General features: G+C 39.7%; 1 pseudogene; it reads left to right on the top strand.

Annotated features, from left to right (window-relative positions):
- Positions 1-10,876: 10,876 nt before the first annotated feature.
- On the top strand, positions 10,877-11,754 carry LOC118617876 (annotated as a pseudogene).
- The last annotated feature ends 1,579 nt before the right edge of the window (positions 11,755-13,333 follow it).

The raw sequence follows: 13,333 nt of genomic DNA, 5'->3' as shown, positions 1-13,333 counted from the left end.
TTGAATTGAGTTCGTCTTTGTAGAGATTATTATGTTGTTCAGATACATTGGATTTTTCTGGCTGAGGGCAGGTAGTGGGGGTAAATAAAGACCTGAGGAACAATGAATTTATCCCAAAGAAAAAGAATCAAGCCCCAGTAAGATGACAGTAAGCCATCATCTGAGAAAGATTTGTCTAGTAGGAGAACTCAGAGGGAATGGCCAACACATTAGAGGAAAAAGGTTATCAAACAGACAGTTTTAACCTTGTCTACATCATAAGTCCCTTCTACTTAAAAGAATGAACTCGGTAGTCAGACTGCCTGAGATTAAATCCTAGGTTAATCACTTATTAGTCATATATCTTTGGAAAACATATGAAAAATGGGGATAATAATAATACCTATATCATAGGATTGGTGGGATCATTAAGTGAAAAAAAAATATGTATATGTATATGTGTATATATATATAATTTAGTTCTCAAGTATCTAATATGCGATTGTATTACAAACACTATGTTTTTTTGTTTGTTTGTTTTTTTTATCCTCACCCAAGGACATTTTTTTGATATTTTTGTTCAGATAGAGTGGGAGGGAGAGAGAAAGAGAGAAACATCGACATGAAAGGGACACATCGAGTGGCTGCCACCCACACGACCCAACCAGGGCCGGGGACAAACAGCAACTGAGGTACGTGCCCTTAGCGGGAACCGAACCCGGGTCTCTCCGGACCGCAGGCCGACGCTCTAACCGCTGAGCCAAACCGGCCAGGGCCCAACACTATGTTTTGTGCCCACCAAGAGTTAGTAAATTCTTCGGCATGAGAGCATTGCCCAGGGGGTCCAGGGGCCTGTGGCCATGTTTTGGAAGGAAGGAAGCCAGGAGTGGGACAGTGGTGATGAGACAGCTGGAGGTGATCGGTGAGAGCGAGAAAGAAGCCACAAGCAAGACGGTGGGTTTCTAGAACATGTACAGAGTAATATCAGAACTGCTTGGGAAGCGAATTAGACTTCCTGCAATTTACTATGGGAGCTCAGATTATCGTTGCATGTATATTAAAAGTAATAAACACCCTGGAGACCTAGAGAACTCTGGGAGACTGAGGTTTTAATTATTACACTGATGTCAGTGTATTTAGGTCACAGACATAATTTATTAGTCACCTGTGTGAACCTGTATCTTCATCACCTAGGTATTAGAAATATAGCTAGAACTTACATTTTGTTTGGGGAGAAAGATTATGAGGAGTGAAAAAATATATACAGGATAATTATAAATTGTGATATACTATCAAATAGGGGAAAATGATGCATACTTTACATAAGGGTATCAGGAAGGGATTCTCTGAAAAAGAAGTATGTAGACTGAAACCTAAAATATATAATAGAGGAAGACAATAAAAACCCAAGAAAATAGTTTACCAGGCAGAGGGAACAGCGAGTGCAAAGGTCCTAAGGCAAGAAAAAGCTTGATGTGTTCAAGACACAAAGCAGCAGTCTGTCTGTCTAGAGTTTAGTGGGGGGGGAGGTTAGATTGCAGGCAAAAGGGCAAAGTCCAGGTCATGTTTAACCCTGAAGGCAAGGGTATAAAATTGTGGATTTTCTTCTAAAACAAGCAGAAATCATTCACATGCTTTAATCAGGGGGAATGCAGTAATATGTTTTATGACTTAGAAATACCGTGCATGTGTCTAAAGCAAATCTCTTCAGCTATGCCCTACATCAAGGACATGAAGTTGTCCTCTCTAATGGAAACATACAGATGCTGATTTTTCTTGTCATTTTTTAAAAACTCTTTCTCAATCCTCCTTCCCACTTTAGTTACTATCCTATTTCTCTCATTTCATTTACATTACAAAATAAGGGAGGGAGGGAGGGAGGGAGGGAGGAAGGAAGGAAGGAAGGAAGGAAGGAAGGAAGGAAGGAAGGAAGGAAGGCAGGCCGACCATGACTTGAGCCCTGGCCAATTTTGCTCAGTGGTTAGATTGTTGGCCCACGGACAAGAGAGTCCTGGGTTTGGTTCCTGCTAGGGGCATATACCTTGGTTGCAGTTTGTCCCCGGCCCCGATTGGAGTCGTGTGAGTGACAACCACTCAATGTGTCTCCCTCACATCAATGTTTCTCTCTCTCTCTTCCTCCCTCTGTCCCTCCCACTGTATCTGAAGATAAATGCAAAAAAAAAAAAAAAAAGACAATGACTTAAGAAGGTTGTCTGTACTCTCTGACTGCAATTTATCTACTTCTCTCTTTTATTTTTTAATTTTTTTTTTATTGATGTTATAGAGAGAGGAAGGGAGAGGTAGAGAGAGAAATAGAAACATCAATGAGAGAGAACATCGATTGGCTGCCTCCTACATGCCCCCCACTGGGGATTGGGCCTACAACCTTGGCATGTGCCCTGACCAGGAATTGAACTGGCGACCTCTTGGTGCATGGGTAGACGCCCAACCACTGAGTCACACTGGCCGGGCTATCTACATCTCTCTTAATCTCACTCTGAATAGACTTCCAACTGCACCCCTCTACAGAAATTACTCTTTATCATGGTCATCAATGAACTTCTTGTTGCTAAAACCACTTTGTTCTGTCTTTATCTCAGTTGACCTATCAGCAGCCACTGCCCCAGTTCATGCTACGTCCTCCTGGAAACCTTTTCATCATTGGCTTGCAGGATGCCATTCTCCGAGTACCCCTGCTACTCTTCTGGGTTCTCAATCATTTTTTTATTATTATTAAATCTTTATTTTTGAGAGCATTACAGGTGTCCCCACTCCCTCTCCATTGCCCTCCTCTTCCCAGTTTCCATCCCGTCTCAGGTCTTCACCCCCCTACTGTCTGTGTCCATAGGTAATGCACATTTGCACGTAAATCCCTTGGCTGACCTCTCCCCACTCCCCTTCGCTCTGAGGTTCATCAGTCTGTTCCATGTTTCCATGCCTCTGTTTCTAGTTTATTCATCAGTTTATTTTGTTGGTTCCTTCTCATTCCTACCGTCTCTAAATGTTCAGTATTATGCCTCTTCTCTGTTCCAGCTATACTCTGTAGATTATTTTATCCAGTCACATGGCTTTTATATATCACCTCTATTCTAAGGTTTCTCACATTTATATCTCTATCTCAGACCTCTGCCTTGACCTTCAGACCCACATATACTCTGTCTGCTTAACACCTCCATTGTGTAGTAAACATCTGAAACTTAACCTGCTAAAAACATGGCTCCTGCTGTCTACCCCACACCCCCCAAAAATAACAGCTCCACGTCTGTTAGCAGTCGCTTCATTACTCCAGTTGCACAGGCCAAAACCTTGAAGTCATTCTTTTTTTTTTTTTTTTTTATCCTCACCCGAGGACATTTTTTTTGTTGTTGTTGTTCAGATAGAGTGGGAGGGAGAGAGAGAGAGAAACATCGACATGAAAGGGACACATCGAGTGGCTGCCACCCGCACGACCCAACCAGGGACAGGGACAAACTGCAACCGAGGTACGTGCCCTCAGCGGGAACTGAACCCGGGTCTCTCGGGACCGCAGGCCGACGCTCTAACCGCTGAGCCAAACCGGCCAGGGCTGAAGTCATTCTTGATGCCTTTCTTCTTCCTTCATCCAATTTACGGCAAATCTGGTTAATTCTACCATCAAAGTATATTCACAGTCTCACTAGTTATTATTACCACCGTTGTTACTACCCTGAAGAAATCACCATCATCTCTTGTTTTAACGCGTACAGTTGTCTCATAACTAATATCTCTGGGTTTTGTTTTTGTCCCGCTAAATATATTCCAAGTATAGCAGCTACAGTGATACTTTTCAAACAAAATTCTCATCAGATCACGCCTCTCCTTAAAGAAAGGTGGATTTAGTGGCTTCCCACAGCACTCAAAAGAAAAGCCAAAGCTGTTGGTTTGTTTGTTTTTTCTGTAAATTATAAGGCCGTGCATGCTCGGGCCTGTTTTGATATCTATAAATACTTCTCATTTCCTTTTGGTTCCTTGCTGTTGCTCAAATGTTCCAGGCTTGTTTCTGCTTTGTGGGCTTTGCACCTGCTCTTTCACTCGGTGGACAGCTCTTCACGTGGACATTCAGTAACTCGCTGCAGATAGCATCAGTCAGGAAACACAGACTGCACCGAGTCTTCCAACAGAGAAGACTTGATGTGGAATTGGTGAAGCAGGTGTTGATGGATAGGAGCAGTCAAAGACCTGACTAGAACAAAAAAGCTATGCCCCTTGAATAAGAGCTAATTCCTCCTGCCTGAATGCCTTCTAGCTAGGGCATTGGTTTTTCCTGCCTTCAGACTGGAACTGAAATACCTCCTTTTCCTGAGTCCCAAGCCTGAAGGCCACTGGGCTAAGTCTACACCATTCTCTCCTGGTTGTCAGTCCCCCGTACTGGGACTGGAAGTGTCCATCACTCTCCTGGTCGCCAGCTTGCTGAAGGCAGACATTGGTGTATGTCAGCCTCCATAAATGCATGATCCGATGCTTGTAATAAATCTCGCTATATATACTTCCTATTGGTTCTGTTTCTCTAAAGAATCCTGACTCATAAATGGTATCTCTGAAGTTCTGGCTAATGTAAGTAAAAAAAAGTAACTTATCATCCTAAACTTTTGCCACTAACAGTCACTACCTGATTAGTATGAATCATTAGTATGAATCATTTGGTTTATTTGACCCACTGGGTATAAACTGTGGGTTCACATTAGCTTGAGTAGCAACATAATCACACCTATTAGATTATAGTGATGCATTGTATTTTTTCCAAATAATTATGAGATGGCCAATAGGGTACCACAAAACCCAGTATTTAGTCCAGTGATGTCCACCAAATTGTTAGGGATCTGAAGAGAAAGATACTGATAAATTGATAGAATATGTGGCCTATGCAAAGCCTATGAATGATGCAGTTCACAGCAAAGGGAAGCAGTGGACCAAACATCCTGCAAGGGGGAGGGGAGGTTTATTTATTCAGAATGAACAAAGTAGGATTCAATATGAAAAAAATTCCCATACTGTTGTAGCATGAAATGAAAAAAATATTCCAGTAAGATATAAGCAGGCTTAGACCAAGGTGTGACTGTCTTTTTCTGTGTGAAAGCTACTCTTTTTGTATTTATCAAGAAGATTTGGTAAAGAATAATAGCATCTCTTTATCTCTAGAGTACTGTGTCATAAATCTATACAATTTAGCTTTTAAAACACCCCAAGCCATTGATCAAAGGAACAAAATCAATGCTAGTGAAAGGCATTCTAAATTTTCCCTGTCCTCCATACATTAAGAAACAGAACAATTACTAAACAATGAGGGCTAGAATATAAGTGGAGAATAATTAGAATGATTGTAATTTAAAATTACAGTCCAGACATAAGACTATTTGGTTACTTTTCTTTCTGATTGCTTCTTTTCTCTCCAGTGTATTAAATATATGATCATTTCTCTACCCTTCAAACATATTAAATATAAGCTATGCTTTATTAAACTTGCTATTTCTTCTCAAAAAAGACAGAGATAGTTCTTGGTGTTACAAGAATATTTTCTTGAACTTCATGTACTGTCGTTCGTCTACTGACAACAATAAGCAGAAAAACACATGCACAGGACTTTGCATGACATCTGCTGGTTAACAGTGTACATGATGCAAAAACTCATTTTTCTCCCCCAAATACATGAGTGGATAACTTTCCTAAGGCTACCCAGTGTCCACAGGACTGGAAGATTTCCTGTCACCCAAAGTGTTTCATAGGTCCATTCTTTAAATCACAGGGTTTCATTTTACATAAGTAATGAATTAGAGAATAAAGTCTAGTTGGGAAATCCTAACCTCCTCATCTCCTATATCTGATTATTTTCTCTGGCACTAGGACAATTCCTCTGAAACACATTAACTTGGTAAACCAGCAAATGGAGACGACTTGAAAGTTAGTGAATGACCGAAGGCAGCAGTGAGTTCTGGTAACATAGAAGATCTGTGGAGAGGTTGGCGCCATAGAAGAAGTTTTGACTTTAGGTGGTGGGCACACAGTGTAATATACAAATGATGTATCACAGAATTGTACACTTAAACCCCATATAATCTGATTAGCCATTTCACACCAATAAATTTAATTAATACATAAATAATTAAATAATAAATAAATACAAAAATGAAGAAAAAAGAAGAGATGAATAGTGATCTGAGGGTCAAAAAGTAGATCTCATTAGCCCCAAAATATTTTTTAATGTTACTTTAAATTTTACTATTAGATGATTATATCTTTAGCTTAAGGTCTATCCCTTTATTAATATGTAAATAATGTAGGTTATTCATTTGCATCATAATTTGAATTATTTTTATGCTGATGACTCTCCATTTGCCTCCTACCCAGATCCAATCTCTGACATTCTCTGCACCCAGGTGTTGACCAGGGCAGACGTCACTACCCCAGCTCTGGTTGGCTTCTGGTTGGGCTGACTGATGGGAGACACCAGCAGAACAGATGACAGGAGTGAGATGTGGTGTTTTCCTTACTCCCTGCCTGGGTGCTGCAGCGTTGGCAGGAGCTGTCTACCCATGAGCACAGTTCCTATCCAGGGGCTCTTCCTTCAGGGTTCAGGAATTTTCTTTGTTAGTTTCTGAGTGCCCCACCATCCTATGCTATTCCCATAGCTTTAAGTATGTTTTTATTGATTTTTTAGAGAAAGAGGACGGGAGTAATAGAAACATCTATATGAGAAACATTGATTGGCTGCCTCCTGTATGCCCCCTACTGGGGATCGAACCTGCAACCTGGGCGTGTGTCCTGACAGGAAATGAAACCAGGACTTCTCAGTCCATGGGAGTTTGCTCAATCCATTGAGCCACACCAACTGAGCTAATTCCCATAGCTTGAATCATAACTCTTGAAGTGGTGGCTTCAATAATAGCTCTTTATTTGAAACCTATCTTTATTTACCAGGACCTTTTTTTTATTATTATTAATTTTTATTTTTAAAAATTAATTAATTTATTTTTGTTACAGATGTTTCTCCTCCCCCCCCCCACTTATTCCCCCCTCTCACTCCCTCCCCACCCTGTCCCCACCTTTGTTTGTCCATGTCCATTGTTCATGCACACATGCATATAAGTTCTGTGGTTTATCTCTCCCCCACCACCCCCTCTTCTGGGGATTGTCCGTCTGTACCCCACTTCCACGTCTCTGGGACTACCCCATTCCTCAGACTGTTATGTTCATTATATTCCACAAATAAGTGAGATCATGTGATATTTGTCTTTCTCTGTTTGGCTTGTTTCTCTTAGGATAATACTCTCCAGGTCCCTCCATGTCATCTCAAAGGATAAGAGATCTTTCTTTCTTACAGCTGCATAGTACTCCACTGTGTATATGTACCACAGCTTTTTTATCCATACCAAGATCTTTAATGATACCTTTCTAAAGAAGATCCACTTTAGATACTGAGGAAGAAACAAAAGAAGGGAGGAGTAGAATAAGAGGAAAGAGCAGAATGAAAGGTCAGAGGCTACAAGGATGAACACTATACTGTCATGTTTGGCCATGGACTCTCCCAAAATGAAATATCTAGTTATGTGAAAGCCCCTACCCTCCAAATTAATATTTTGTGCCTGGGGTAATTTTTATGTATTGTTCCGTTAGAACTTGAGCTCTATGAGATCATGGTAGTTTGGGTTTTTTTGTTGTTTTGGGCTGTTTTTTTTCCACTAATAACCAAATAAGTAGAACTGAACGTATGAATAGTAGCTCATCAATAAATCTTAATAAATTGAAAAAGTAACTGGATTATTTTTTAAAGCAAAAATTAAGGGATAGAGTAATGAACAGATGAATGAATATTCATTGATTGATTCCCTATTTTCTTTAAATGGCCTACATATTCTTAGATGCTATCTTATTTCTCAGAGACACAGTGATATGCACTAAGGTCTAGTCAGAAAACACAGAGGACCCTAGAGAGATGTGCTATGATAGAGAAGGATTCTACTTAAACTCATTTAACCTAAATATGTTGTACAGCAATAAGGAAGTAAATTAACTTCCTGGTTATTGCAAAGATTTAAAACATGCTTGGATATTAATTACAACAAACTTTTTTATAAAGATAATTGAATCTCTTCTAACTTTTGGATAGATTACTTAATTTCTCTATGTTTCTGTTTCTTCACCTATTTAATAAAATACTGCAAAATATACTGGTTAAGAGCAGTGATGTAGTGGTGATAAGCTGTGTCTCCAGGAAAAAACCATAAAAGCCAGTGTATACCATTTGCCAATCCCTATGGTGTAGACTCCCACTAAACTCCTTAGATTTCTGTTGCTGCCATAGCAATTTCCTTCTCACACTGCATCTCTGACTGTGCTCCTATTTTTACATCTAGTTCTCTGACTACAGTGGGGGAAGGTTCTCCACTTGTAAGGATTCCTGGGACTAGATTGACCCACCTGGATACTCTTCCCAGGGTCCTTAATCTTAGTTATAGCTACAGAGTCCCCTTTGCCATGTAAAGCAAATTCCAGGTATTAGGACATTGATAACTTTGGGAAGTCACTATTCCACCTACAGCACCCACTATGGCCAATTTCAGGCCAGCAATAAGACATCAGCTGGTTTACAGACTTTCTGAAAATTTAACAATTGGCCAGACAAGTATGGTTCCTGCTACCAGAATCTAGAGCATGAGTTCCAGAGTCAGAATGCTGGAGTTGAGTCTTGACTGCAGTATACTGACTTTGTGACTTTGAGCAAGTTACTTAATTTCTATATATCAATAAAAAGTAGTTTTTCTTTAGGTATTTGTGAGAATTTGCAACAGAGATAAAATGTAAAGAAATTAAAATGTGCAGGTATTTGATATATGTTAATCATATGTTTATGTTTGTATCATCTTTTTAATTGTTATTAGGAGAAAAAATGTGCCTTATCCCAGTAAACTAAAACATCAAATTCTTCTGAATTTTGTGATCAGTGTAAACCCCCGTGTATCCAGCTTTTATTTAAAACCTCAAAGCACTTCTTGTTCCCAAACAACATGTAGTTGATGTTCATCATATTCTAAAAGATATCAAGAGGTTCATGAACCTTCTGAAATTTTAAATAAAGATGCAATTAATTTGGCAGTGTTTGTGTTACTTCTGCCTTGTACCAACCAAGTTTGGGGATATAATATTATTAGAATATTTTAGTAACCACAAGGTTAAAGCTTAAGAAGAAAAAAGGACTCTAAGATAGACAATAAAGTTGGAATAAAATGGTCATGCAGTAGAGGCTTGAAAGAGAGAAAAAACGAATTCATTTGAGTGTACTCCTGTCAGTAAAGACGTGAGCAAACATGAGGGAGGGGCCAGAGGAGCTAGAAGACAATACTCTTCTGTGTTCTACAGAATTCGGAAAAGGCATTATTTGGAGCAAAGGCTAAGTTACAACATTTTGCATATTTCACAAGAGGTTGGAAAAATTACCCGATGGGTCTCTCTCAAGCCTTTGGACCAAAGATTCCCTAAAGATTTTTCTCATCTCAAGTATCTCATCCCAAAATATTCCCTATCTTTGGAGCCAGAATAAGACTGCCAGTTGGAACACAATTCACTCAATCATTAATTTAACTATTCAACATATATTTGTGAAAATCCAAAAATTATTCAAAACAGAAGCCAAACTAGGACAGAGGCTGTTTGGGCCCGGCGGGATCTGCAAGCTGGCTGCTCCAGCTATGAGAGTAGGTCCAAGCACCTAAGGCCGTGGAGTGGTTCCGGTGTTGATTCCCTGCCTAGTCCACATGATGGATAGAGAAGTATGTGCAAGAGGCATCCCTGATCCCTAAAACTTTATGAATAAGGTAGGGAAAATATGAGATATGTACACCTGGGAGAACTAAATAATGTTAAAAGAAATGTCTAACAATCATAAAATTTAAAAAGATCTGGTTGGTGTTATTCAGTGATCCCTGAATTAAGAAGCATCCAGTCTAGCCCTGGCCAGTTTGGCTCAGTGGTTGAGCGTCGGCCTGCAGACCAGAGAGTCCTGGGTTCGGTTCCCACTAGGGGCACGTACCACACACACACACACACACACACACACACACACACACACAAGCATCCAGTCTAGAAAATAGAAAAGAAATTCAGAGTTGTACAAAGAGAGAATTTTATAGACCAAAGTGAGTAGGAACATGGAAGTTATGCAGGGCATTTGCTGATGGGTTAAAGCAAGTTTACTTTCCTTGTGTGGAGCAAGAGATGTCTTGGTCAGGTAATTTGTGCTGAGCAGGCAAGCGCTGGTTGGTTGGGGTAGGTCTTCCTTTTCTGGGAGAGCCAGGCAGAAATTTAACTAAGTTCCAGTTTAAGTTATATGGGGCTTAGTATAAATCACTGTATCTTGGGCCTAGTCTGCACACTTTAACAGTAACAACAAATGAGTGATCTAAAAGAATCACAAAGCAGCCCTGGCCGGTTTGGCTCAGCAGTTAGAGCGCCGGCCTGTGGTCCAGAGAGATCCGGGTTTGGTTCCGGCTAAGGGTGCGTACCTTGATTGCAGTTTGTCCCCAGCCCTGGTTGGTCGTGTGGGTGGCAGCCACTCAATGTGTCCCTTTCACATCGATGTTTCTCTCTCTCTCACTCTCTCTCTCTCTCTCTCCCTCCCTTCCTCCCTCCCACTCTATCTGAACAAAAAATGGAAAAAAATGTCCTCCGGTGAGGATAAAAAAGTAAATAAAAATAAAAGAATCACAAAGCAGCATATGGTTAAACAGGTATAATGGATGATAGAGACACATCTCATGAGTTCAGAGGCAAATCACTGTGGTTGGAAAAGCCATGAAGGAGGGAAGAGTTGAGAAATGTTTCATTTGGCTAGAGGTCTAAAGAGAAGTTTATTCCAGGTAGAAATAATTAGCATGTGACTGAGAAGATGGCAAAAGTCTCAGAGCTTTACCATCACTTGATCATGAGATAAAATGAGAAAAATGAAGAGATGAAAACTCAAGAAATAGTGAGCAAATTGTAGAAGTTGGAGAGAAATTAATGAATATGCTTCCAAGCTTGGAGATGATATTGGGATCATATATGAACAGGTGATGATTGCAGCCCTAGACAATTGTAGGGATGACTTGACATTATTTTGTCTTCAGGAATTAAGAAGATAGTTCCCGGGCAGTCACAGAGTCCAGAGACTAACTAGCAAGAGATTCAAAGCCATGGAAGGATATGATGATGTAATACATCTATATGATCAAATTCTACATGAAAATCCAACTAACACTGCTGCAAGAAAGTATAAGATCACCAATCGAAAAGACCAGGATAAAAGTGTAGAGGTCATTCGGGAACTGAATGAATATCTGGACCAATTTGTTGGAGACCAAGAAGTCTGGCATGAACTTGCAGAACTTTGTATCGATGCGCAGGACTATTCTAAAGCAGCCTTTTTATTAGAGGAGTGTGTGATGACTACTCCAGAAACCACTTATACTGTCAGCAGTATGCTGATGTTAAATATACCCAAGGTGGACTTGAAAACCTTGAATTTTCAAGAAAATATTTTACACAGGCATTGAAATTGAACAATAGAACTATGAAAGCTTTATTTGGACTTTACATGTTGGCACATCACACTGCTTCTAATCCCAAAGTAAGTGCAAAAAAACAAAAAAGGACAACTTGAAATATGCTAGTTGGGCAGCTAGTCAAATAAACAGAGGTTATGAGTTTGCAGGTCGAAGTAAGAAGGAAACCAAATACTCTCTTAAGGCAGTCGAAGACACGTGGGAAACACGGCAGCTTACCTAGTCTGAAGGTTTCAAAAACTTGTATTACATTTCACAGATGCACAACTGAACTTATTGGCTTGTGATTCATTTACTAAATGCTCAGAGAGATTTATATGCTAATTTTCTGTTAAGGCAATTGTAAAGAATATGTTTCGATAAATCTAAAAATGCCCTTTATGGCTAAGCTGAAAGATAAGGGAAGTCCATGAAAGAAGGATTTAAGAGTCTTATTGATTGCATATCATTCTCGTAATGTCACACTGCTTTTAAACCATAATCTGATGTAGAAACAACCTCGTTAAATAAACCATGATGATTGATTAAACTTGCAAAAAAGAAAAGGAAGGAAAGAAAGAATTAGCTAGTGTGACAGGCCAGTGCTGTGTGTAATGTTTGGGGGATAGGAAGGAACACACTTGGACTCACTTCTCCTATTTAGAATTTTCCACTTTCAGTCCCGTGTAAGATTTTCATTTCAGTCACCTGACACCACACTTTCCAGCATTTCTTATGAGAAAAAAAAAAATCAGAAACAACCATGAAAATTAGCCATAGTTTTTTTTGTTTTTATTTTCCTGGGTCAATTTCTAGGTGTGGCCTCTATTTAAAACCTAGAAGACCATCCTAAGAAGACTCAGCAGTTAGAGTGTCAGCCCATGGACTGAAGGGTCTCAGTCTCAATTCCCAGTCAAGGGCACGTACCTGGGTTGCAGGTTCGATCCTCAGCCCTGGTTGGCAGCCAATCTATGTGTCTCTCTCATGTTGATGTTTCTCTCTCTCCCTTCCTCCCTTCCACTGTTTCTAAAATCAATGGAAAAGTATCCTTGGGTGAGGAATAACAAAACAAAATAAAACTTAGCAGACATGGGGTGGGGCGGGGGCTGGGCGGAGGGGGCAAAGGAGGTAAAATGGGCGATATCTGTGATAATGTCAACAACAACAACAACAAAATGATAACCACAATCATAATCATAATTGTTTTTTAAAATCCCTAACCTCTACTAACATGATATAATAATAAAGGAAACCTAAGTGCTAACCTCTTGCCCAGAGGGTTAGGGAGGCCAAATGTCAAGAAATAAGACAATCTGCGAGAGGAGGTTTCCATGTCAGAAAACTCAGCTGTCTCTATTCTGCTACCCTTTGGTCTTTTTTACACTCGTTCAATGTGAAAATGAGTGTCCTGAAAACAATATACTGGCATAAAGGGTAAAATATTTATTATTACTTCTGTAATATCTTTCATCAGTCTTAAATCTGTAACTACACCTTCTAATTCATTTTGCATTGAATCTAATACATGTTTCAGCATAATATGCTGGCATGGCAAATACATGTCTGATTAATAACTTTATTTACCAACCTTCATTTGCATGGCAAAGACTAACTCTGATTTCTCTCCCCTCCCTGTAGTCAAGCGTCTCCCTTCTTTCTCTCTCTGATTCCTTAGTTCGAAAAGAATAGGTTGTTCTGCTCCACCACCCCCAAGCCACAGAGAACCCAGTTGATTTTATTAGTATTCTCAAACAATTATTAAAAGAAAAAAACTCCAAAATAATGAGATAACTAGCCATGTCTGGTTTTACTTACAATCATAT

The sequence above is a fragment of the Molossus molossus genome, unplaced genomic scaffold, assembly GCF_014108415.1.
Source record: "Molossus molossus isolate mMolMol1 unplaced genomic scaffold, mMolMol1.p scaffold_m16_p_1, whole genome shotgun sequence".
Classification (NCBI taxonomy): domain Eukaryota; kingdom Metazoa; phylum Chordata; class Mammalia; order Chiroptera; family Molossidae; genus Molossus; species Molossus molossus.
The sequence above is the reverse complement of the archived record's forward strand: the minus strand, read 5'-3'. Positions and strand labels throughout refer to the sequence as shown.